Below are 5,866 nucleotides of genomic sequence, written 5' to 3' on the forward strand. Positions count from 1 at the left end.
ACTCTGCGAGCGCTATGGACAGCACAAGTCTATATACACCTTATATACACATCTATTATATTCTCAGTTTATTACAGTCATAAGCTGATATTGTATATGTGCTGAGGCATGCAGAGGTACCTGTGCCAGGTGTGTGTATGTACAGTGTAATATTAATTAGGGGGATCACTGTATCCGCTGATCAGGACACTAAGAAAAGGATTAACTTCTCAGCAGTAATTAGCGGTCATTATCTCCCGGTACTGGGACTTCACTGCTGATTGTATTAGTAATCCTCCTGTCATTTACTATGTGTTTACACTAACCCTGCTTCTTCCTTGATATCACAATGTCATCCCAGAATAGGGGGACAGCAGGGGACCATTCACATGCAGAGTGCCTGAATTCACACGTACAAATGAGTGACACTAATTAGGGATGCTAATGAGATTGAGACATAAAGCTAGACACACATACTACAATTTACAGCTTATAGAAACCCCAGAGGAAAAAAAATCATATATTACTGTTTGCATTGCTTAAAGCTGCACTCTGGGGAAAGCAAAATAGCTCCTTGATAACAAAGTATATCTAGAAGTAATAAACACCTTTCTTGAGTATAGGACTACGCAAGTGTTGAATTATTATACTTAATAACTTGCTGTCTTTTTCTGACATTTATAAAGTTAAAATCAGTATTTTGTTTGCCAAAAATATACTTAGAATCCCCAAACATTGTATACTGTATATATATATATATATATATGGAGAGAGAGAGAGAGAGAGAGAGAGAGAGAGAGAGATCTATATATCTCTATATATATATTTTAGCAGAGACCCTAGAAAATTCACTGGTGGTTGTTGCTATATTTTATGTCGCACTGTATTTGTGCAGAGGTCTTTCAAATGCAATTCTTATGGGGAAAATATACACGTTAATGAATAATAATAATAAAAAAGAACATAATAGTGACCCAAATTTATTGTATAATGTGGAAGATGATGTTATGCTGAGTAAAACCTAACATGTCACGCTTTAAAGATGGTCACGCTCGTGGAATGGCGACAAACTATGGTACTTAAAAATCTCCATAGGTGACGCATTCATTTTTTTTTTTTTTACAGGTTACCCGTTTAGAGTTACAGAGGAGGTCTTATGCTAGAATTATTGCTCTCGCTCTAACGATGGCAATGATACCTCACACGCGTGGTTTGAACACCATTTACATATGCAGGCATGACTTATGTATGCGTTCGTTTCTGCGTGTGAGCACGGAGGGATGAGGCACTTTAAAAAAAAAATCTTATTTATTTTACTTTTTAGATCACTTTTATCCCTTATACAAGGAATGGAAACATCCCCTGTAATAGAAATAAACATGACAGGTCCTCTTTATTGAGAGATCTGGGGTCAATAAGACCCCAGATCCAGCAGTGGCTGGTTCATAAGGGGCGCCACCCCCCCTAATTTCAATGCGCCGGCACCTAATCTCCATGCGGGGTGCCGGACGCATAGATTTCTTTTAGGTTTTTTTATTTTTTAAGCACATTATTAGAGCCTAAGGCTCTAATTGGCTTCAGAAAGGTTGGGCTCAGCACCTTGAGCTTACCCACTTGTGACATTATTGAATCAACATTCACTATTGTCTTCCTGCTTCTCCTCTTAGCCAATCAGGACAGGAAGGGGGTCTTAAGACTGGATTGGCCTGGAGGAGAAGCCAGGGAAGTCGCTGAAGCCGCCTGCGACCTGGATGGGGTAAGTGCAGGGCTGATGGGCGGGTGGGGGGGATTTTGTTTGCTGCCCCCCCAAAAAATTCTCCCCCAAAGGTCCAACTGTGCTCCTTCATCCAGAGTAGAGGCACTCTAATACAGGAGGTGTGTTACTGGTCAGATCACAGGTGGAAACAGAGGGGAGAAAGAGTTTATAAAAGACCAATACAGCCCCCATATTTATTTATTTTTTTTAAACATTTTATTGGGAGAAACAAGGGAAATAATACAAGCACATAGGAAAGTAAAGGACATTCCATCATGTCTTACGGAAACCCATATCCAATCAGCCCCCATATTTAATAATTGTTATACTGCAATATTACATTTTTGTTTTTGGGTTTAATACTGTTTTAACAGATTGAGCTTCTCCGCATAAGTGGCAATTAGAGGGTTGAGACAAACCATTAAATATTGACAGGGGTACTTACAATGGTCATGTTAAATAAATGTGTTGCGCTAAATAAAAAAACAATAAAAAAAACAATGGTCAGCTCTATCACAAAAGGAACAAAAATAAAAAGTTACTGTAACTGTTTAAAGAGTATTAGCTGGATTTGGCGTAAATTTTTTAGGCAAGTCTATCTAAAGCTGGCCATACACTGATAGCAATTTGGAAGATTGGTCAGTGTGTGGTCGTCCCTGCTTGACAGAAGTCAGTTTTTTGATCAACTTCTGTCCAAGGCACATGTTGAAAATGTTTTCTTGACAAGCAGCTGTGGACAAAAATTAACAGTGTATGGGGAGTGTAATCTGCTAGTGCATCTAACACGACCTTCTCCCCAGACTGACAATGCTGCTGTTCACGGGTGGCTCCATTGTTCCTCTATCCAGAGTGGATCCACCCCAGTACAAGAAGTGTCTTATTGGTCGGATCACCAGATGAAAATAAAGGGAAAAAAAGCCTAAAATAAAAAATAAAACTATTACAGTAACTACATCAAAGGACTGGTAAGTTGCAATCTATTAGACATGTGCAGAACAAAAAAATGAGTTTTGTTTTGATCCGTTATTTACATAAATTAATTTAGTTAAATTAGTTGAATCTGTTTAATTAATTTTTGGATCAATTCAAAAAAGAATTAGAAATTCGAATTGTAATAGTTTTTTAATTGTTTTCCAATTTCCAAAGCCAATAAAATAGAAAAGAAGATAAAGGAATAGAATAGAAAAAATAGAGTAGAATAGAAAAGAATATAACAGAAATTGAAAGAATAGAATAAAATAGAGTAAAAAAAAACAAAATGGAATAGAAAATAAAAGAATAGAATAGAATAATAATGATAATAATGCTGCATTAAAGTGTTTGTTCAACGATGCCAGAAGTCTGCCAAGCAAAATAGGTGAGTTGGAAGCTCTGGTGCACGAGGTGAGCTATGATGTAATCGGTATTGCTGAAACTTGGCTTCAGCCCTCACACGACTGGGCAATTATTATTCCTGGCTATGCACTGTTTTGGAAAGACAGGGTAAAAAGGAAAGGGGCGGGCTCTGTCTCTATGTGAGAAGTGATCACAAAGTGAGTGTAAATGAGTACCTAATTGAAGGAGAGTGTTATGTGGCTGAAGATTTATGGGTGGAACTGAAGATAGATGTGTGCAGTTCAAAGTTAATAAGTGGAGTTTGCTATAGACCACCCAATGTTAATGTGGAGGTGGAGACTCAGCTCCTTGCACAGATGGAAAGGGCTGCAAGGGCTGGGACGGCGATAATAATGAGGGATTTTAACTACCCGGAAATTGACTGGAGTAATGGCACTGCTGGGACAGTTAAAGGGCGAAAATGTATAAAGCTATTACAGGACAATTTTATGGTCCAGTTTATTGAGGGCCCGACTAGGAATGATGCTCTATTGGACCTGGTAATCTCAAACCATGCAGAGCTTATTACTAATGTTCATATAAAGGAACATCTGGGTAGCAGGGCCCATAACACAATTTTATTTGATGTTAGCTGTAAGCAAAAAATACATACAGGAAAGATAAAAACGCTTACCTTTAAGAGAGCAAATTTTCCAAGAAAGAGGGCTGCTCTCCAGCTTAGACTGGGAGGGAATATTGGCATCAATAGACACAGAACAGAAATGGGAGTTCTTCAAACTCACTGCAAAGTATATTCCCATGGGCAATAACTTTGTTTAAAAGGCCAAAATTAAAACCTACAAGGCTCACGGCCAAAGTTAAAAAAAACTATTAACAATACAAAAAGAGCTTTTTAAAAAAAAAAAATGAAGGAACACTATTGTCGTTTAAATGTTACAAAGAATATAACAAATTTTGGAAAAAGGAAATCAAGGACGCAAAAATTCAAAATGAATGACAGATTGCAAAAGATAGTAGGACAAACCCCAAAAAATTCTTCAAATATATTAATAGTAAAAAGGTCAGGTCTGAGCATGTAGGCCCTTTACAGAACAATCTAGAGTGGGTGACTGGGGACAAAGAGAAGGCTAATTTATTAAATACTTTCTTCAGTTCTGTGTATACAAAGGGGCATGGGGGAGCTCATGTCCATAATGAAGGTGGTAGTGACGCAGCCCCAAATGCTCCACAATGGCTCAAAAGTGATATGGTCCAGAAATATTTCGACAGAATAAAGGTGGATAAAACACCTGAACCAGATGGCATCCATCCACGGATCCCAAAAGAATTGAGCTCTGTCATTTTAATGCCATTGTATCTAATTTTTAGGGACTCATTAATGATGGAAATGGTACCACTGGATTGGCGTAGGGCCAATGTGGTGCCTATATTTAAAAAAGGATCAAAATCTTTACCAAGTAACTATAGACCTGTTAGTTTAACTTCTATAGTCGGGAAGATACTGGAGAGTTTCATAAAAGACCACATAGATGAGTTATTGCTGGAAAAAAATTATTTGAAGCAACAGACAGCATGGATTCATGAAAGACAGAAGTTGTCAGACAAACCTGATTTCTTTTTTATAAGGAGGTAAGTAAAACCTTGGACAGAGGGATGGCGGTGGACGTGGTGTACTTGGATTTTACAAACGCATTCCATACAGTTCCCCACACATGTCTAATGTGTAAGGCCGCGTACACACGGGCGGACTGTCTGGCCAACTAAGTCCGTCAGACAATCTGACAGACAGTCCGTCCTACTTTTGAATGAACGGACTTGACCACACACGATGAACAGACAGTCCGCTGAAAGCTTGCGCGATGACGTGTACAGCACGTACGACGGGACTAGAAATACGACGTCCAATACACTGCAATGCAACCTTCGGCCGTGTAAATCCTTTCTGAGCATGCGCCATACTTAGTCCGTCCAACTAGCCTACTCACGAGCGGACTGTCCGCTGAAACCAAAGTTGGACGGACAATATTACGGAAATTCCGAAAGACTTAGTCCGCCAGACTGTCCGCTGAAAAAGTCCGCTGAAGCCCACACACGAGCGGACTGTCCGCTGAAACACGTTTCAGCGGACCAAGTCCGTCAGACAGTCCGCCCGTGTGTACGCGGCCTAAGGTAAAGTCTTGGAAATATCAGTTTGGATAGAAAACTGGCTAAAATACAGAATTCAGAGAGTAGTGATTAATGATTCTTACTCTGAATGGTCTAAGGTTATCAGTGGTGTACCCCAAGGTTCAGTGCTGGGACCCTTACTTTTTAAGATCTTTATAAATGATATTGGGTCTGGGATTAAAAATGCCATTTCAGTCTTTGCAGATGACACCAAGTTATGCAGTGGAATAAAGTCAAATTTACAAGCCGACCTCAATGCTCTGTCTAATTGACTATGTGGCAGATGAGGTTTAATGTTGAGAAATGTAAAGTTATGCACTTGGGGGCTAAGAATATGCATGCAGCATACATACTAGGGGGAGTACAACTGGGGGGGATCCATAGTGGAGAAGGATCTGGGGGTTTTGGTAGATCATAAACTCAATAATAACATGCAATGCCAAGCTGCGGTTTCCAAAGCGAGCAAAGTCCTTTCTTGAATTAGAAGAGGTATGGACTCCAGAGAGAGAGATATTCTTCCTTGTATTAACCTCCCTGGCGGTATGATTAGTTCTGATTTTAGGTGCTGAAAGCGGTACAATTATTTTGCATGGAAATTTGGTGTTTTATATTGTAGGCCTGCAATTCTTA

Source organism: Lithobates pipiens, unplaced genomic scaffold (assembly GCF_037356315.1).
Source record: "Lithobates pipiens isolate NorthernLeopardFrog02 unplaced genomic scaffold, aLitPip1_a1.2 Scaffold_8, whole genome shotgun sequence".
In the NCBI taxonomy this organism is placed as follows: Eukaryota; Metazoa; Chordata; class Amphibia; order Anura; family Ranidae; genus Lithobates; species Lithobates pipiens.